Source organism: Hyla sarda, chromosome 1, assembly GCF_029499605.1.
Source record: "Hyla sarda isolate aHylSar1 chromosome 1, aHylSar1.hap1, whole genome shotgun sequence".
NCBI classification, from domain to species: Eukaryota; Metazoa; Chordata; class Amphibia; order Anura; family Hylidae; genus Hyla; species Hyla sarda.
Genome location: NC_079189.1, coordinates 2,871,605 through 2,893,694, shown reverse-complemented (window position 1 = coordinate 2,893,694; position 22,090 = coordinate 2,871,605). Strand labels below are relative to the sequence as shown.

Sequence of the window (22,090 nt, the reverse complement as noted above, 5' to 3'; positions counted from 1 at the left end):
CATGGGATAGAATCCAACTCATATAGTCATTTGTATGTAGTTTTGGTGACAAAATAAAATCTATCATATGGTGTTCAAATTGGCTGATAATAATAGTTTTCATAAGTCCCGGCTGGGATTCATATCAGTTTTGTCTATATTTACTTACCTTTAATGGATGTTGAGTTAGTGTAGTCCTAGTCCACAGTAACGTGACTTGGAACGCAAGTAGAGGATTAGTCACCTTGCCCCGAATACAAGCTCAGAATGAGGTGTGGAACGCAGCCTCCTGATCAGATGATGCACCTTGAATCATGTGATCCGCACTACACCAGATCAGCGGCGTAGCTAGTGAGTCACAGCTTTGTGACGTCTGCGATACTTGTGACGTCTGCGACACTTGTGACGTCTGCGCAGCTGATTGGGGCTCTGGAAAACGGGAAAAGGAGCTAACGCGAACATGTATGCTGATTCAGTACGGCCGCCATCAGTGCCACACATGATAGGTGCTCTGTAAAACAACAAGGAGACCAAGCTTCATAATAGGTCCCCGATGAAATAAGTAGAGATGAGCGAATTTACAGTGATTCGATTTGTCACGAACTTCTCGGCTCGGTAGTTGATGAGTTATCCTGCATAAATTAGTTCAGCTCTCAGGTGCTCCGGTGGGCTGGAAAAGGGGGATAAAGTCCTAGGAGAGTCTCCACCGGAGCACCTGAGAGCTGAACTAATTTATGCAGGCTAAAGTAATCAACTCCCGAGCCGAGAAGTTTGTGACGAATCGAATCATTGTAAATTTGCTCATCTATAGATAAAAGCTATTGAAACCTTCTGGACCCAATATAGAGATGTAGCCATCATATTGGAAGCATCAACTTAAAATGGTCGCATTCTGATCACACCAGAAGAAAATAAGCTAAGTGTAACCTCCGCACATAGAGACACTATTTCTCCTGTTTTTTGAATCTATTATGTGGATGGACTGGATATTAAGAGACTGTCTGGATAACTATTCAGTGCTTAGACACTTGAGCTCAGTGTAGTGGGAGCTCAAGTGTATTGTATTTATATTATACCTATAAAGTGGAGGACTGTCATGCACATGAGATGAGTTACAGCTATGAACAATTATACTACCTGGCTGGATGCTACACACAAATAGTGAATGCCATCCCTTGTGAATATAGTGTTAATACTGTGGTAAACTTTGCGTACATAGGTGGTGTACCATTTTTCTGCTGTTAAAGTCTTAAGGGCGTAGTTATACTTATTTATACCTGACATACTTAGTACGTATATGAGGGGAGTACAATACGCTCCACTACGCTTAAAACAGTATTTGTCTAGAACAGCAGCAGGTGTGTACTCTTGGCTGTCCTTTCACAGTAACTACTGTGAAAGGTGTTAGGATTCGGCTAGCTGGATGTGGATCCTCTGTGTCAGCGAGGGATTGGCGTGGACCGTGTCGGTGGACCGGTTCTAGGTTGCTACTGGTTTTCACCAGAGACCGCCGCAAAGCGGGATGGTCTTGCTGCGGCGGTAGCAACCAGGTCGTATCCACCGGCAACGGCTCAACCTTGCTGACTGCTGAGAAGGCGTGGGACAGAAGGACTAGGCAGAGGCAAGGTCAGACATAGCAGAAGGTCGGGGCAGGCAGCAAGGTTCGTAGTCAATAGCAATAGCAAAACGTCTGGAAACACAGGCTTTGGACAACACTAAACTCTTTCTCTGGCACAAGGCAACAAGATCCGGCAAGGAAGTGCAGGGGAAGTGAGGTTATATGGACAGGGAGCAGGTGGAAGCTAATTGGACTGATTGGGCCAGGCACCATCACTGGTGCACTGGCCCTTTAAATCTTAGAGAGCTGGCGCGCGCGCCCTAGAGAGCGGAGCCGTGCGCGCCAGAACATGACAGCCGGGGACCGGGACGGGTAAGTGGCTTGGGATGCGATTCGCGAGCGGGTGCGTCCCGCTATGCGAATCGCATCCCCATCGTGAATGACAGTGTAGCGCTCCCGGTCAGCGGGTCTGACCGGGGCGCTGCAGAAAGGAGAACGCCGCGAGTGCTCCGGGGAGGAGCAGGGACCCGGAGCGCTCGGCGTAACAGTACCCCCCCCCCCCCCTTAGGTCTCCCCCTCTCTTTGTCTCCTTGTCCCTTTAACTGAGAAGAGAACATAGAGGGCGCCTCTTGAGTTTCCTTCTGGAACAAAAAAAGGTCCTGGGTAGCTATATCAGCGGCTGGTAAGCCAGAAGAAGTGGGAATGGGGAGGGGGGGCAGAGGGTGAAGCTTGTCACGGGGCAGAGTGTCACCAGGACGGGGGCTATGAGGAGGCACTGCACAGTCCTGATAGGCCTTGAGGAGACCAGGCACAGGAGGAGACACTGAGGCCCGACAGACGGGACTGGGAGCAGACGTGAGGCATTTCTTGCGGCAAGCAGGACCCCAATTCTTGATCTCCCCGGTGGTCCAGTCAAGGGTGGGAGAATGATGCTGGAGCCATGGCAGACCGAGGAGGACTTCAGAGGTGCAATTGGGCAGGACGAAAAACTCAATTTTCTCGTGCTGCAGTCCAATGCTCAACCTCGCTGACTGCTGAGAAGGCGTGGGACAGAAGGACTAGGCAGAGGCAAGGTCAGACGTAGCAGAAGGTCGGGGCTGGCGGCAAGGTTTGTAGTCAATAGCAGAAGGTCTGGAAACACAGGCTTTGGACAACACTAAAAGCTTTCTCTGGCACAAGGCAACAAGATCCGGCAAGGAAGTGAGGTGATATAGCCAGGGAGCAGGTGGAAGCTAATTGGACTGATTGGGCCAGGCACCAATCACTGGTGCACTGGCCCTTTAAATCTTAGAGAGCTGGCGCGCGCGCCCTAGAGAGTTGAGCCGCGCGTGCCAGAACATGACAGCCGGGGACCGGGACGGGTAAGTGGCTTGGGATGCGATTCGCGAATCGCATCCTCATCGTGAATGACAGTGCAGCACTTCCAGTCAGCGGGTCTGATCGGGGCGCTGCAGAAAGGAGAACGCCGCGAGCGCTCCGGGGAGGAGCAGGGACCTGGAGCGCTCGGCGTAACAAAAGGCCAGCCAAGAGTACACACCTGCTGCTGTTCTAGACAAATACTGTTTTAAGCGTAGTGGAGCGTATTGTACTCCCCTCATATACGCACTAAGTATGTCAGGCAGAGAAGTGCCAGGACGTGGACAGAGGAGTGGCAAAGGCCTAAATTCAGCAGGCAGAAGTTGCAGGCAGCAGACTAGGGGCGAGTGACAGCAGGAGTCGCAGCCAGAGGCCTGAGGTCCCGGTATCAGCTAGAATACGTGTCTCGACCAACAACCCATCTGCCGTCATCGATTGGTTAACATGGTCATCCATTTCATCACAAGTGACATCTGACATGCCCCCCCCCCAGTCAACAGTCGGTGGGTTCCTCACATACAACCCTCAGTTGGCATGACCCGGGAGCAGTCCCTGTCCTCCCATTGCCTCTGTCCTATGCTCTTCCCTCCCCCACAGAAGTATCTTATGCTGTGGGTTTAGTTAGGACGATCTAATAGAGGACAGTCAGCAGCTACTGGACCGCCAAGAAGTGGAGGAGACATCCGCCGCTTCCTCAGTTAGGCGGGCAACTAGTGATGAGGTGAGTGACTTGGGAGGTGGTGTTGCAAGCGTTCAGACTGCTGAAGCAGACACTGTTGGGGAACCTGAGGAGGACATCAGTGACGTGCAGACACAACTTGATGTTGATCACATTTGGGAGCCGGGTGCAGAAGGGGCTTCATCATCAGGAGAAGAGGGTTGCAGGTGGCCCGTGCGGCAGCAGCTAAGCCAGCAAGGTGGTAGCATGGTTGGCAGTCAGCATGGTGGCAGAAGTGGAAAGTCTGGAGCCAAATGTGCCCAGGGGAGACCACCTGCTTCGCGGGAGCCTACCTTCCTGGTAGGTAGTGGAACAGGGGTTCCTGGAGTCGGTGGCAGTAGCAGTCAATTAGTACGGACTGTTAGTGGGAAAATCAGCTACTATGCGGTGTGGCAGTTTTTCATCAAGCATCCGGAGGAGGTTAACATGGTCACATGCAAGATGTGTCGGCAGAAGGTGAAGCGTGGCCAGCGTCCCAATGTTGGCACCATGGCCCTGCATCAACATATGCAATGTCACCATAAAGTGGCCTGGGAGAAGCTTGACTCTGACGTGGTTGTCCAGCCTTCTGTCGCTCCCGATGCTCCTGCTCCTCCTACTTCGAGTCAGTCTTTCCGCCAGCGATCCATCGGCGAAGCCATGTCCAAGAGACAACAGTATGCGCCCACTCATTCAACGGCGCAGAAGCTGAATGTGCTCCTGTCCAAGATGCTGGTGTTGCAGTCCCTCCCTTTTCAAGTGGTGGACTCTGCACCTTTCAGAGAACTGATGGCTTGTGCTGAGGTGAGCTGAGACAGATTTCTTTGCGAAAAAGGCAGTACCAGCCCTGCACAATTTTGTGGAACAGAAGGTCGGCCAGTCCTTGAGCCTGTCGGTGTGTACCAAAGTGCATGGCAGCACTGACGTGTGGAGCTGTAACTATGGTCAGGGACAATACATGTCCTTTACAGCCCATTGGGTAAATGTGGTTCCTGCAGAGCCAAAACAGCAACTTGGACAGGTCACGCCGCTTCCGCTTCTAAGCTCTCAGGCTGTTGGTCCTGTGACAGTGTGGACCTCCGCCTCCTCATCCTCCACCATGTCCTCAGCTAAGTCTTAGCGCCCCACCAGCATGCCATGTGTGCAGGGCACGGCGGTGTCAAGCTGTTCTTCACATGGTTTGCCTTGGCGAACTGAGTCACACAGGGGAGGAACTGCTAAAAGTTATTCATCAAGAAATCGAATCATGGCCTACTCCACTAAAACTGGAAATGGGAACCATTGGGACCGACAACCGGAAGAACATTTTGTCTGTGCTGCGACAAGGAAGGCTGAGCCATGTGCCCTGCATGGCAGACTTGTTCAATCTGGTGGTCAAGCGGTTCCTGAAGTGTTCCCCCCATCTGCAAGACATCCTAACAATGGGTAGGAAACACCCTCCTTGAGCTGCAGTGTCAGAACGGTATCCCACAACATAGTCTGATTTGCGACGTTTCCACATGTTGGAATTCCACCCTCCATATGTTTGACCGACTATACGAACAGAGAAAAATCATCACCGATTTCTTGACGATTTTAAGCAGATAGGACTACTCCCCTGTGTAACTTCAATGTCAACCAGTGGCAGCTCATACGTGACACCTGTCGTTTGCTGAGGCCCTTTGAGGAAGCCACATTATTAGTCAGTTGCCAGGATTACAGGATGAACAATGTCATTTCACTGCTTCATTTACTACATGTGCTGGAAATTATGGCTGGTCAGGGCACTGGGGACATGGCGCCTACATCTCATGGTCACATGAGCTCTGTGGGGGCTGAACTGGAGGAGGGGCACAGTGGAGCACAGTTTACGTTTAGCAAAATGGGTGGTTTTTCTAGCCATCTGACAGAGGAGGAGCAGGAGCTGCCAGAGGAGCTAGAGGGTTATTAGGAAAATGAGACCGAGGACCTAGACACACCGTGGCAGTATGCAGTGGAGATGAAAGCAGGGAGTCTATCCGAGTCACTTGCACAAATGGCTCGATGTATGCCCAATTGCTTGAGTAGTGACCGCCGAATTGTCACCATTCGGCAGAAGGATGACTTCTGGCTCTCCACCTTATTGGACCCTCGCTACCGGCACAAAATAGGGGCCTTTTTTTTACACCCACTGAGAGGGAGGACAAACTGACCTACTACAGAGACATCCTACATAGTCAGTTGGCTGATGCCTATCTGCGCCATCATCCATCCTCTCGCAGGTCTGACTGGGGGGGGGGGGGCCTCTGCACTCGCCTTTCACTGCCGCCATGGCTGCTGGGGAGGGGTGGCAGGAGCAGTACCAGTTCCATCAGCAGCAGCCTGAGTCTACAGTAGCTGATGAGTAGCTTTCTTCACCCGCATAGTGAAGCAACTCATCAGCAGCAGGTAGACATGGAGCAGGACCTGAACCAGCAGGTGATGACATACCTTGACATGCCCATGCTAACACACCTTGAAGATCCGCTGGACTTCTGGGCAGCCAAACTTGATTTTTGGCCGCAGCTAGCAGAGTTTGCCCTGGAAAAGCTGTCCTGTCCAGTCAGTAGTGTGCCATCAGAGCGGGTGTTTAGTTAGGCAGGGGTGTTAGTAACCCCAAGGAGAACTCATCTGTCCACGAAAAATGTGGAGAGACTGACCTTTGTGAAGATGAATCAGGCAAGGATCAGCCAGGATTTCTACCTACCTGTGCCCAATGCATCAGAGTAGATTGATCATGGTGCCACACCAACACTTCACATACAGTTGCAAGAAAAAGTATGTGAACCCATTGGAATTATATGGATTTCTGCACAAATTGGTCATAAAATGTGATCTGATCTTCATCTAAGTCACAACAATAGACAATCACAGTCTGCTTAAACTAATAACACACAAAGAATTAAATGTTACCATGTTTTTATTGAACACAAAAATGTAAACGTTCACAGTGCAGGTGGAAAAAGTATGTGAACCCCTAGACTAATGACATCTCCAAGAGCTAATTGAAGTGAGGTGTCATCCAACTGGAGTCCAAACAATGAGATGAGATTGGAGGTGTTGGTTACACCTGCCCTGCGACAAAATTGAAAAAATACAGCCATTTTGTAAGTTTTGGGGGCTTCCGTTTCTACGTACATTTTTCGGTAAAAATGACCCCTTATTATTCTCTAGGTCCATACGGTTATAATGATCCCCTACTTATATAGGTTTGATTTTGTCGTACTTCAGAAAAAAATCATAACTACATGCAGGAAAATTTATACGTTTAAAATTGTCATTTCTGACCCCTAACACTTATTTTTCTGTGTTCAGGGCGCTATGAGGGTTCATTTTTTGCGCCGTGATCTGAAGTTTTTGTCGGTACCATTTTTGCAATGATCTGACTTTTTGATCGCTTTTTATTCATCTTTTCATGTTTTAAAAAGTGACCAAAAATACGCTATTTTGGACTTTGGAATTTTTTTTGCGCGTAGGCCATTGACCGTGCGGTTTAATTAGCAGTATATTGTTTTAATTTGGACATTTCCACATGCGGCGATACCACATATGTTTATTTTTGTTTTTATTTACACCGTTTTTTTTTTATTATTGGAAATGCCGGGTGATTCAAACTTTTATTTGGGGAAGGGATAATTCAAAGGGTTAATGATTTTTTTTACACTTTTCTTTTGCAATATTATAGCCCCCACAGGGGGCTATAACATTGCATTAACTGATCTTTAACACTGTTCAATGCATCTCCATAGAGATGCAATGATCAGAGTTTTCGGCAGCCCCAGCACAGAAGTTTCAGTACATCCGCTGGCCACATCACTTGCCCCCCTCGATCCACTTAATTTCCTGTGTGCCAAATCATCCCCCCTTTATTACCCTCTGTGCCACACCTTGTTCCCCCTCTCTGCTATTTAATTTCCCCTTTATTACCCTTTGAGCAAATTCATCACCTCCTCTTTACCAGCCCTTGCGCCATTTATTTTCCCCCTTTATCCCACCGGTGCCATTTCATCCCCCTTTATCCCCTTGTGCCACTTGATTCCCCCTGTGCAAAATCATCCCCCCCCCTCCCACCTCATGCCACACCACTTTTCCCCTTCCGTCCTCCCCTGTTGTTCTTCTTACCTGGCCAGCAGGCTCAGGTGCCCTCAGCGGGTTTGACGTTCTCCTGACGTCCTCTGAGCTGCACTCACTGAGAGGCTGTAAACAGAGGCGACTGCGGGCACTGATGAGTGAAGCTCCTAAAGTCACTTGTCAGCCATTGCTGTTGCTATCAGTAAGTGCAGCGCAGAGGACATCAAATCCACTGAGAACCCCTGCACCTGAGCCTGCTGGCCAGGTAAAAAAGAACAGGGGAGAAGGGAAGGGGAAAAGTGATGTGGCATAATGGGTGATGCAGGGATAAAGGGGGAATGAAATGGCACAGGGGTGGATAAGGAGTGATTAAACAACACTGGGAGATTCTCCTGTAATATTGCATATTATCATGTTTTAGAGGTAAATACACTCTGGAGTGAGCACAGGACAGTATTCTGTCATTTAGAAAGATTTTCAGCCTTCTTTCCCAATATGGGACATCTCTCAATAGCGGACACTCCCCCCCCCCCCCCCCCCCCCGTGTGTCCCCAATTGGGAGATTCTACTATACCACGCCATGACTGTAACGGGCCATGAAAATTACCATCATATAGTAACAAGATAATACCACCGTACTGATACTGAATAAAACCACTATACACAGAACAGTATCATTATTGGGTGGGGCAGAGACAGAGAAGAAGGAGCAGCCCCTCAAACCTCACAAGGGACCCCCGTGATCTTGCACGCAGCAGCCCGTTACAGTCAGTCCCCAGAGCATTTTCGCTCTGGGTCTGATTACTGGCGATCATGGGGCCGGAGCATTGTGACATCACGGCCCCGCCACCATGTGACGTCACGCTCCGCCCCATCAATGCAAGCCTATGGGAGGGGGCGTGAAAGCGGTCACGCCCCCTCCTATAGGCTTGCATTGAGGGGCGGAGCCATGACATCACAATGCTCCGGCCCTGTGATCGCCAGTAATCAGACCCGGAGCTAACATGCTCCGGGGACTGATTCTAACGGGGTGCTACGTGCAAGATCACAGGGGTCCCCAGCGGCGGGACCCTTGCGATCAGGAATCTTATCCCTATCCTTTGGATACAGTATAAGATGTCTTAGCGCCGGAGTACCCCTTTAACAAAGGATTTAGCTTTGTTCCCACTACTAAATTTGATAAATTCTCATGGGTCAAAGACCTGAATCTCTTCTGTAGAAAATTGAAATGACTGAAATCTTTCCGCTTAGCTGACCATGTCACCAGGTCCAGATGTCATTCTCCCCCATGTTCTAAAGGAATTAAGTAATGTAATAGACAGACCCCTATTTTTAATATTCAGGCACTCTATAGTAACAGGGACTGTTCCTCAGGACTGGTGCATGGCAAATGTGGTGCCAATATTTAAAAAGGGATCAAAAGGTGACCCTGGGAATTATAGACCTGTTAGTCTAACCTCTGTTGTATGTAAATTGTTTGAGGGTTTTCTAAGAGATGCTATTTTGGAATATCTTGATAAAAATAAACATATGACCCCATAGCACATGGCTTTATGAGGGATCGGTCCTGTCACCTGATCAGCTTCTATGAGGAGGTGAGCTCCAGACTGGACCAGGAGGAATCACTGGATGCCGTATATCTGGATTTTTCCAAAGCATTTGATACAGTGCCACATAAAAGGTTGGTGCATAAAATGAGAAGGATTGGGCTGGGGGAGAATGTGTGTAAGGCTGGGTTCACACCACGTTTTCTTAAATACGGTTCCCGTATACGGTTTGGAGGAGGGGGGCGGGGCTTAACCGCGGCGCCCGCACTCAGCCGTATTCGGGAACCGTATTTAATGCAAGTCTATGAGCCGACCGGAGTGAACCGCAGCCTCCGGTCGGCTTCGTTATCGGCCGTATGCGGTTTCCCGACCGCAGGCAAAAAACGTGGTCGACCACGTTTTTGCCTGCGGTCGGGAAACCGCATACGGCCGAAAACGAAGCCGACCGGAGGCTGCGGTTCACTCCGGTCGGCTCATAGACTTGCATTAAATACGGTTCCCGAATACGGCTGAGTGTGGGCGCCGCGATTAAGCCCCGCCCCCTCCTCCAAACCGTATACAGGAACCGTATTTAAGAAAACGTGGTGTGAACCCAGCCTAAGTGGGTAACTGGCTCAGTGATAGGAAACAGAGGGTGATTATTAACAGTACTTATTCTTATTGGGTGACTGTTACTAGTGGGGACCACAGGGGACAGTCTTGGGTCCTGTTCTATTTAATATATTTATTAATGACCTTGTAGAGGGGTTGAAGAGTAAAGTAGTTATCTTTGCAGATAATACTAAACTCTAAAGTGGTAAACACAATAGAGGACAGTGCACTGTGTATAGTAGATAACACAATAGTGGACAGTGCACTGTGTATAGTAGATAACACAATAGTGGACAGTACACTGTGTATATTTGGAGTCGGGAAGGAATTTTTACCTCTAGTATGAGTTTTTTTTTGCCTCCTCTGGATCAACTCAGTAGGGACTCATTAAGGTTATAGGTTGAACTTGATAGACTCTGGTCTTTTTTCAACTTTATGAACTATGTTACTAGTGCTGATATTCAGTCACCTAACATCCCAGAAAAATGAAATAAAAAGTCCCGTATGCGCAAAAGTTGGACTGATAAAAATGACAGATCACAGTGCAAAAAAACTATTCCTTATAAAGCTTCGTATATGGGAAAATAAGAAGGTATAGGGGTCAGAAGAGGACTATTACTAAAAGTTCTGTGTCTCACAAGTCGGAGGACAAAATCCCTTCAATAACCTATTTAATTGTCTTATATCATTTATTAGCTATATAGAGCAGTCTCCCCTCTTTGGTTGCCACTTACATGCATGAAGTCAGGGAATTACATCATCCAGCCATCCACTGTGTCTCTGTCCAAATCCCTCCTGAGACACACAGACCACGTGGTTTCTGCCCTGCACTGATGAGTCATGCTCCCCTTAGTTCAGCCTCAGCAAATCAAACACTGAATCTCTTTCTGCTGCTCAAAGCAGGAGGGTGGGGGCTGCTCTCAGAGAGTGGGCTGACTGACAGAACAGAGCTGCGATGATTGCTGGGAGATGTAGGCAAGGGGAGGGAAGGATACCAGAGAATATCAAGCAGCCAGAGAAGACAACAGGATCCACAGGAGCCATAAATATAAGGCAGGATGGTATATGTATATACTTCCCTGGAGCCTGGGGTGGGGGGGTGTTAAGGGAGCACAGGATTGTTTTTGTAAGGTGGCACTAGCAGCTAGGAGCACACTGCTGCTGCCACATGAAGTTACTGAAACGTGCGCTGCGTAGAAACGGAAGCCCCCAAAATTACAAAATGGCGGGGTTGTTTTTCAACTTTGTTGCATCAAATTTTTGGGGCGGGTTTCGCTGTAGCTTTTTTTGGTAAAATGATTCATGTCACTACAAAGTAAAATTGGTGGCGCAAAAAACAAGTCCTTATATAGGTCTGTAGGTGGAAAACATAATTTTTAAAAGGTGAGGAGTCTTTAAGGGGTTAAGAAGACCTCCGACACCCCATGATCACTCTGCAGGTGGACCAATTTTTCCATTTAGATGCCATGAACGGTATTGATCACAGCATTTCAAGGCTTAAATGACCTATATCAGCACGATCACTGATGACCGTCATTAATGGTGAGTGCCAGCCGCTAACAGGTCCCAACACTCCCCGACTATGGAGCGACCTCCGCTCCTGTATATGTACGGCACCAGCATCAAGTGTTTAATCATCAAAACAGAACTTATAAACATCACATTTTATTACGGTTCCCGAGTTCTCATATTTCCATTCTATGTATTATATTTTTAATATTTTCAAACTCTCGTGTGAATTCCCTTACGTTTCACAAGACGTGATTTTTCTCCGAAAGATTTCCCACATTCTGAACATGAATATGGCATCTGTCCTGTGTGAATTCTCTCATGTATAACAAGTTTTGATTTCTGTATAAAACATTTCACACAGTCCGAACATGAATATGGCTTCACCCCTGTACAACAAGATTTGACCTATTTGTAAAACATTTTCCACATTCAGAACATGAATATGGTTTCTCTCCTGTGTGACTACTCTCATGTTCCACAAGATGAGATTTCCCTGTAAAACATTTCCCACATTCTGCAAATGAATATGGATTCAATCCTTTGTGACTTTTCTCATGTAAAATAAAATTTGATTTCCATGTAAAGCATTTTCCACATTTTGAACATGAATATGGTTTCTCCCCTGTGTGACTTCCCTCATGTTCAACAAGATGTAATTTTAATGCAAAATATTTCCCACATTCTAAACATAAATATGGCTTATCTCCTGTGTGAATTCTTCAGGGTGTAACAAGATCTGATTTTTTTTGTAAACTCTTTTCCACATTCATCACACTGAATCCTCCACCCTACCCCCCCCCCCCTTTCCTGATCCATCCATATGGTAACAATGTGTGGTTGGTCAGGAGAAGGTTCCTCATGATCAGGTGGATTATTATAGGATAGATCTGGATGGACATTAGGGGTAAGGAGGTCTTCTCCTGAGGAGCGCTCCATCATATCTTCATCTTCTGCTTTATCATTCAGGGATAACATGAAGTTTCCCTCAGAATTCTTACTGGGATTTTCTGTTGGAGCAAAAAATATACTTTTCAGCAAAAGACAAAATGTTAAATATTTTATTAAGGGGTAAATTAAGTAATAGATGCGCTTTAAGATATTTTCCAAATTCCGTTCATCACATCTGAGCCCCAAATCCTGATGCTGCCCCCAGTGTTCTACCTGGAGCATGACAGGACCCATAGATGACCTTGGAGAGGATCTCTATATAGTCACCTCCCTCAGGTCCTGACTATACATAACACAGGGGATCACTGGGGCCTGAAGGGTTAATGTCATGTAGATCTAAGGTGGAGCCTCCCCTGAAGAAACCTCGGAATTCCCTCTGTAATCCATTACTACATACCTGGGGTAACACCTCCTGGAAATATTACATACCTGGGACAACATCTCCTGGAATTATTACATACCTGGGACAACACCTCCTGGAATTATTACATACCTGGGACAACGCCTCCTGGAATTATTACATACCTGGGACAACGCCTCCTGGCATTAGTACACACCCGGGACAACACCTCCTGGCATTAGTACACACCCGGGGCAACACCTCCTGGCATTAGTACACACCCAGGGCAAAACCTCCTGGAATTAGTACACACCCGGGGCAACACCTCCTGGAATTAGTACACACCCGGGGCAACACCTCCTGGAATTAGTACACACCCGGGGCAACACCTCCTGGAATTATTACATACCTGGGGTAACACCTCCTGGAATTATTACATACCCGGGGCAACACCTCCTGGAATTATTACATACCTGGGGTAACACCTCCTGGAATTTCCTCCTTCACTTCCCTCATACACGGGTGATGGCCCCTCATCCTCTCTTCTTCATCCTCCACTTTATTATTAGTCAGATCTCCCCCCTGATGTGACATATAGAACAATTCACTACAATACAGCAGACATGAGGAGCAACAGAGACCCCCAAAATCTATCCCCACATCTATGACTGCAGGACCCCCCTATAGAGATATAGGATCAGCCTCATCTACCTGATGCTTCTCTGGGACATTTCCATCTGGACAGTCCTGGGAATACAGAGGGCGGGGACACCTCTCGAGTGGATTTCTATCAATGACTCCATCTGTAGGGAACACACAGAGAATGAATACATCAGTGCTGGATAGATGTCTAGGTTACTAGGTAGAAAGGAAAAGTTGAAGGCAGCACAGCAGGAATAAAGTGCAGTTGATGCTTGCAGGCCGATAAAAAACTGTCCCAGTCGCAGACTGTATAGAGGTATCCAATAAAACGTTTCAGCAGTATCACATTGCCCTTCTCAAGCATGCGGAAACGTATCTGAACATGGGATAATAAAACACCCTGTTTGTAACCTCTCTGGTGTGATGTCCGACCGCTGTATTGGATATGTTACTAGGTAGAGAGAGTGAGAGACCTCACCTACAAAGAGACATCCAGAACATAGAGCGGCTCCAAAGATGGCGGACAACTATGGTGGAAATGTAGATGGGGGCAACAATGGTGGAAATGTAGATGGGGACAACAATGGTGGAAATGTAGATGGGGGCAACAATGGTGGAAATGTAGATGGGGACAACAATGGTGGAAATGTAGATGGGGACAACAATGGTGGAAATGTAGATGGGGGACAACAATGGTGGAAATGTAGATGGGGACAACAATGGTGGAAATGTAGATGGGGGACAACAATGGTGGAAATGTAGATGGGGACAACAATGGTGGAAATGTAGATGGGGACAACAATGGTGGAAATGTAGATGGGGGGACAACAATGGTGGAAATGTAGATGGGGACAACAATGGTGGAAATGTAGATGGGGACAACAATGGTGGAAATGTAGATGGGACGACAACAATGATGGAAATGTAGATGGGGACAACAATGGTGGAAATGTAGATGGAGACAACAATGGTGGAAATGTAGATGGGGACAACAATGGTGGAAATGTAGATGGGGACAACAATGGTGGAAATGTAGATGGGGACAACAATGGTGGAAATGTAGATGGGGACAACAATGGTGGAAATGTAGATGGGACGACAACAATGATGGAAATGTAGATGGGGACAACAATGGTGGAAATGTAGATGGAGACAACAATGGTGGAAATGTAGATGGGGACAACAATGGTGGAAATGTAGATGGGGACAACAATGGTGGAAATGTAGATGGGGACAACAATGGTGGAAATGTAGATGGGGACAACAATGGTGGAAATGTAGATGGGGGACAACAATGATGGAAATGTAGATGGGGACAACAATGGTGGAAATGTAGATGGAGACAACAATGGTGGAAATGAAGATGGGGACAACAATGGTGGAAATGTAGATGGGGACAACAATGGTGGAAATGTAGATGGGGACAACAATGGTGGAAATGTAGATGGGGGGACAACAATGGTGAAAATGTAGATGGGGGACAACAATGGTGGAAATGTAGATGGGGACAACAATGGTGGAAATGTAGATGGGGGGACAACAATGGTGGAAATGTAGATGGGGGGACAACAATGGTGAAAATGGAGATGGGGACAACAATGGTGGAAATGTAGATGGGGGGACAACAATGGTGGAAATGTAGATGGGGACAACAATGGTGGAAATGTAGATGGGGACACAACAATGGTGGAAATGTAGATGGGGGGACAACAATGGTGGAAATGTAGATGGGGGGACAACAATGGTGGAAATGTAGATGGGGACAACAATGGTGGAAATGTAGATGGGGGGACAACAATGGTGGAAATGTAGATGGGGGACAACAATGGTGGAAATGTAGATGGGGACAACAATGGTGGAAATGTAGATGGGGGGACAACAATGGTGGAAATGTAGATGGGGGGACAACAATGGTGGAAATGTAGATGGGGGGACAACAATGGTGGAAATGTAGATGGGGGGACAACAATGGTGGAAATGTAGATGGGGGGACAACAATGGTGGAAATGTAGATGGGGGGACAACAATGGTGGAAATGTAGATGGGGACAACAATGGTGGAAATGTAGATGGGGGGACAACAATGGTGGAAATGTAGATGGGGACAACAATGGTGGAAATGTAGATGGGGGACAACAATGGTGGAAATGTAGATGGGGACAATAATGGTGGAAATGTAGATGGGGACAACAATGGTGGAAATGTAGATGAGGGCAACAATGGTGGAAATGTAGATGGGTCACCTCACCTCTCCGGTCAGCAGGTGGAGGATCTCCAAGGTGAAGTGTAATATTCTCTTAGTCATCTCATTCCTGTCCTTGTCCATCCTTGGGGGATCATTCAGGAGAAGGAGATGATGGTTTCACCTATAAAGCTGACACAATGTAACAAACCTCCTGTAATCTTTCCTCACACATTACTCTATTCTAGGTCCTTCTTCCAGTGCTTTCACAATCTCTTCTTTCCTTCTGAGCTCCGCCCACTCTTGTCACATGATCATCCTCACAGGTCCTTCGTCCACATTCTCTTCTAACCTGCTGAGCTCCGCCCCCACATGTACTGGTCACATGATTGTGACATCATCACAGGTCCTACACTAGAGTCCCGTAGAGATTGAGGAGAAGGTGAGGAGTTTTGTGTGTATAATGTCTGTAGAGATGGATCCTCTCTAGTGACAGATGTGAGGGGGATGGGAGCAGTGACAGGAAGCAACGGGGACAGAGGGGGAGGGGGGATATTAACTCTTACAGGACATAAGGGAATGTGTCACCACCGGGGATTGTGTGCGGCCGTCACTGACTGTGAGGATCTAATGTGTATATCATGTGACCCTCTACCCCATACAGTGCCCCCTCCTCTACCCCACCATACAGTGCCCCCTCCTCTACCCCATACAGTGCCCCCTCCTCTACCCCATACAGTGCCCCCTCCTCTACCCCCACCATACAGTGCCCCCTCCTCTACCCACACCATACAGTGCCCCCTCCTCTACCCCACCATACAGTGCCCCCTCCTCTACCCCACCATACAGTGCCCCCTCCTCTACCCCCACCATACAGTGCCCCCTCCTCTACCCCCACCATACAGTGCCCCCTCCTCTACCCCACCATACAGTGCCCCCTCCTCTACCCCCACCATACAGTGCCCCCTCCTCTACCCCCACCATACAGTGCCCCCTCCTCTACCCCCACCATACAGTGCCCCCTCCTCTACCCCACCATACAGTGCCCCCTCCTCTACCCCCACCATACAGTGCCCCCTCCTCTACCCCCACCATACAGTGCCCCCTCCTCTACCCCCACCATACAGTGCCCCCTCCTCTACCCCACCATACAGTGCCCCCTCCTCTACCCCCACCATACAGTGCCCCCTCCTCTACCCCCACCATACAGTGCCCCCTCCTCTACCCCCACCATACAGTGCCCCCTCCTCTACCCCCACCATACAGTGCCCCCTCCTCTACCCACACCATACAGTGCCCCCTCCTCTACCCCCACCATACAGTGCCCCCTCCTCTACCCCCACCATACAGTGCCCCCTCCTCTACCCTCACCATACAGTGCCCCCTCCTCTACCCCCACCATACAGTGCCCCCTCCTCTACCCCCCACCATACAGTGCCCCCTCCTCTACCCCCACCATACAGTGCCCCCTCCTCTACCCCACCATACAGTGCCCCCTCCTCTACCCCCACCATACAGTGCCCCCTCCTCTACCCGCACCATACAGTGCCCCCTCCTCTACCCCCCACCATACAGTGCCCCCTCCTCTACCCCCACCATACAGTGCCCCCCTCCTCTACCCACACCATACAGTGCCCCCCTCCTCTACCCCCACCATACAGTGCCCCCTCCTCTACCCCCACCATACAGTGCCCCCTCCTCTACCCCCCACCATACAGTGCCCCCTCCTCTACCCCCACCATACAGTGCCCCCTCCTCTACCCCCCACCATACAGTGCCCCCTCCTCTACCCACACCATACAGTGCCCCCTCCTCTACCCCCACCATACAGTGCCCCCTCCTCTACCCCCACCATACAGTGCCCCCTCCTCTACCCCCACCATACAGTGCCCCCTCCTCTACCCCCACCATACAGTGCCCCCTCCTCTACCCCCACCATACAGTGCCCCCTCCTCTACCCCCACCATACAGTGCCCCCTCCTCTACCCCCACCATACAGTGCCCCCTCCTCTACCCCCACCATACAGTGCCCCCTCCTCTACCCCCACCATACAGTGCCCCCTCCTCTACCCCCGCCATACAGTGCCCCCTCCTCTACCCCCGCCATACAGTGCCCCTCCTCTACCCACACCATACAGTGCCCCCTCCTCTACCCCCACCATACAGTGCCCCCTCCTCTACCCACACCATACAGTGCCCCCTCCTCTACCCACACCATACAGTGCCCCCTCCTCTACCCCCACCATACAGTGCCCCCTCCTCTACCCCCCACCATACAGTGCCCCCTCCTCTACCCCCACCATACAGTGCCCCCTCCTCTACCCACACCATACAGTGCCCCCTCCTCTACCCACACCATACAGTGCCCCCTCCTCTACCCCCACCATACAGTGCCCCCTCCTCTACCCCCACCATACAGTGCCCCCTCCTCTACCCACACCATACAGTGCCCCCTCCTCTACCCCCACCATACAGTGCCCCCTCCTCTACCCACACCATACAGTGCCCCCTCCTCTACCCACACCATACAGTGCCCCCTCCTCTACCCCCACCATACAGTGCCCCCTCCTCTACCCTCACCATACAGTGCCCCCTCCTCTACCCCCACCATACAGTGCCCCCTCCTCTACCCACACCATACAGTGCCCTCTCCTCTGGCCCCACCATACAGTGCCCCCTCCTCTACCCCCACCATACAGTGCCCCCTCCTCTACCCCCACCATACAGTGCCCCCTCCTCTACCCCCACCATACAGTGCCCCCTCCTCTACCCCCACCATACAGTGCCCCCTCCTCTACCCACACCATACAGTGCCCTCTCCTCTAGCCCCACCATACAGTGCCCCCTCCTCTACCCCCACCATACAGTGCCCCCTCCTCTGCCCCCACCATACAGTGCCCCCTCCTCTACCCCCCACCATACAGTGCCCCCTCCTCTACTCACACCATACAGTGCCCCCTCCTCTACCCCCACCATACAGTGCCCCCTCCTCTACCCCCACCATACAGTGCCCCCTCCTCTACCCCCACCATACAGTGCCCCCTCCTCTACCCCCACCATACAGTGCCCCCTCCTCTACCCCCACCATACAGTGCCCCCTCCTCTACCCCCACCATACAGTGCCCCCTCCTCTACCCCCACCATACAGTGCCCCCTCCTCTACCCCCACCATACAGTGCCCCCTCCTCTACCCCCACCATACAGTGCCCCCTCCTCTACCCCCACCATACAGTGCCCCCTCCTCTACCCCCACCATACAGTGCCCCCTCCTCTACCCTCACCATACAGTGCCCCCCTCCTCTACCCCCACCATACAGTGCCCCCCTCCTCTACCCCCACCATACAGTGCCCCCTCCTCTACCCCCACCATACAGTGCCCCCTCCTCTACCCCCACCATACAGTGCCCCCTCCTCTACCCCCACCATACAGTGCCCCCTCCTCTACCCCCACCATACAGTGCCCCCTCCTCTACCCACACCATACAGTGCCCCCTCCTCTACCCCCACCATACAGTGCCCCCTCCTCTACCCCCACCATACAGTGCCCCCTCCTCTACCCCCACCATACAGTGCCCCCTCCTCTACCCCCACCATACAGTGCCCCCTCCTCTACCCCCACCATACAGTGCCCCCTCCTCTACCCACACCATACAGTGCCCCCTCCTCTACCCACACCATACAGTGCCCCCTCCTCTACCCCCACCATACAGTGCCCCCTCCTCTACCCCCACCATACAGTGCCCCCTCCTCTACCCACACCATACAGTGCCCCCTCCTCTACCCACACCATACAGTGCCCCCTCCTCTACCCACACCATACAGTGCCCCCTCCTCTACCCACACCATACAGTGCCCCCTCCTCTACCCACACCATACAGTGCCCCCTCCTCTACCCCCACCATACAGTGCCCCCTCCTCTACCCCCACCATACAGTGCCCCCTCCTCTACCCACACCATACAGTGCCCCCTCCTCTACCCCCACCATACAGTGCCCCCTCCTCTACCCACACCATACAGTGCCCCCTCCTCTACCCCCACCATACAGTGCCCCCTCCTCTACCCCCACCATACAGTGCCCCCTCCTCTACCCACACCATACAGTGCCCCCTCCTCTACCCACACCATACAGTGCCCCCTCCTCTACCCCCACCATACAGTGCCCCCTCCTCTACCCCCACCATACAGTGCCCCCTCCTCTACCCCCACCATACAGTGCCCCCTCCTCTACCCCCACCATACAGTGCCCCCTCCTCTACCCCCACCATACAGTGCCCCCTCCTCTACCCCCACCATACAGTGCCCCCTCCTCTACCCCCACCATACAGTGCCCCCTCCTCTACCCACACCATACAGTGCCCCCTCCTCTACCCCCACCATACAGTGCCCCCTCCTCTACCCCCACCATACAGTGCCCCCTCCTCTACCCACACCATACAGTGCCCCCTCCTCTACCCACACCATACAGTGCCCCCTCCTCTACCCCCCACCATACAGTGCCCCCTCCTCTACCCCCCACCATACAGTGCCCCCTCCTCTACCCACACCATACAGTGCCCCCTCCTGTGCCCCCACCATACAGTGCCCCCTCCTCTACCCCCACCATACAGTGCCCCCTCCTCTACCCCCCACCATACAGTGCCCCCTCCTCTACCCCCCACCATACAGTGCCCCCTCCTCTACCCCCACCATACAGTGCCCCCTCCTCTACCCCCACCATACAGTGCCCCCTCCTGTGCCCCTCTGCCCACACCTCCAGTCTTGCAGTTTTGTGGGCTAGCTTCTCCAGCCTGCAAGTATTGACAACAAAAAGGAATTACCGTATATACTCAAGTATAAGCTGAGTTTTTCAGCATCATTTTTCGTGCCGAAAACGTCCCCCTCGGCTCATACTCGAGTGATGTGAAAAATAAAAATTTGCAGGCGAGGGGATGGGCCGTCCATCGTCGTCCATCTATGCTGCAGGGACCGTCCGACTTCCAGTGGGGAGGGTGAGCCGGTCCGGGCCGTCCATCTTGACCAGGAGGCCCTCTTCTCCGCTCCGGGCCAGCCCTGGATTAGTGACGCTGCATTGACAACGCCGTTCAGGGACGTCCGTGCGCAGTAGTCGTGCTATTTATTGTCAGGTTCAGGGTCTCCAATATGGGATCCAAGTAAAGGCTGCTTCACATCATGTTTTCTCCCATACGGGAGCGCATACGGCAGGAAAGGCTAAAACCTCGCGCTCCCGTATGCCTTTCTATGCGCTCCCGTATGTAATTAATTTCAATGAGCCGGCTGGAGTGAAATGTTCGGTGCAGTCAGCTCACTCCGGCCGGCTCATTGAAATGAATTACATACGGGAGCGCGAGGTTTTATCTTCCCCCTGCCGTATGCGCTCCCGTATGGGAGAAAATCTGATGTGAACCCAGCCTTAGCCTGTACATTTGGTAAGTGTTGCCATCTTACATAGAACTTAACCCTTCCTACAAACCTTGTGCTCCCCTTCCAAAAAAAAAAATAAACAAAAAAAGGAGTTTGATACTTTTGCCAATTATACCGACACTTTCATCAGACAATATGTTCTCACATTTTGTTCGTGTCTGGGTTGAGGCTAAGTTTCCATTTGGTTTTTTTCTGGCAGTTATTGAGCCAAAGTCAGAAGTGGATCCATAAGGGAGGAGAAGTGGAAGTCCTTCCTTTATATGTCCTCTTCCTTTTGAATACACTTCTGACTTTGGCTCAAAAACTGTCAGAAAATTTAAATCAAAAACTTAGGCTTAGGCTCACGTGGTTTGTTTCTAGGTAAACTCACTCGCCATTGACCTGCCTGAAACCCAATAAACTGGGTCATAGGGCCTAAGACCGGGAGGAAATGAATGTGTCCTTTTAGAAAATTTGGGCTTTGTGGCAAAAAAAAGGGCGTCCCCCGATGTATTCGTAGAAATCAGCCCAATGGAGTCCGGGAGTCGTCTGCTGAGTTTCCTGCCTCTGTACTGTAAGGCGTTCATTGTCAGCCATTTATTTCTAGATTTAGTCCCTCTCAGGTCCTAGTGATGTGAGAGGAGGAGCGTCATGTGATTGCTCCACCCCCCATGTCCTTACATGACCCCGGGCTCCCACTTCACTAGGACATCTATAGGGCAAAATACTTTATCCCCTATCCGAAGGATAGGGTATAAGTTATAGATCGCGGGGGGTATGAGCGCTGGGGCCCCCCGCGATCTTCGGGACGGGGCCACTGCAATATACAGGAAAGGGGGGCGTTCCGTCCCCGCATGATGCCGCGGCCGACTCACCCCCTCCATGAATCCCATAGAGATACATGGAGGGGGAGTGTCTGCCGCAGCTTTCTGCTGGGGATGAAACATCACTTCCGGTAGACTGCCGCGGCCCCGTCCACGAGATCCCGGGGGGCCCCAGCGCTCGGACACCCCACGATCTATAATTTATACCCTATCCTTTGGATAGGGGATAAGTTATTTTGTGCTGGAGTACTCCTTCAAAGGGGTATTCCAGGAAAAAACTTTTTTTTGTTGTTTTTTTTTAAATATATATATATATATATATATATATCTATATCAACTGGCTCCAGAAAGTTAAAGGGGTTATCCAGGAACTATTTTCTTCCGTCACAAAATAACCTCCGTTATCAATAACGGACTATAATGCGTTAAAACGGATATTAGAAAAA

At 50.5% G+C, this 22,090-nt stretch overlaps 1 protein-coding gene across 1 annotated transcript in view; it reads left to right on the top strand.

The window, feature by feature from the left end:
* The window catches only part of LOC130305034 (zinc finger protein 850-like), a 201,202-nt gene that overhangs the window by 164,637 nt on the left and 14,475 nt on the right, over nucleotides 1-22,090 (top strand). The window lies entirely within an intron of this gene.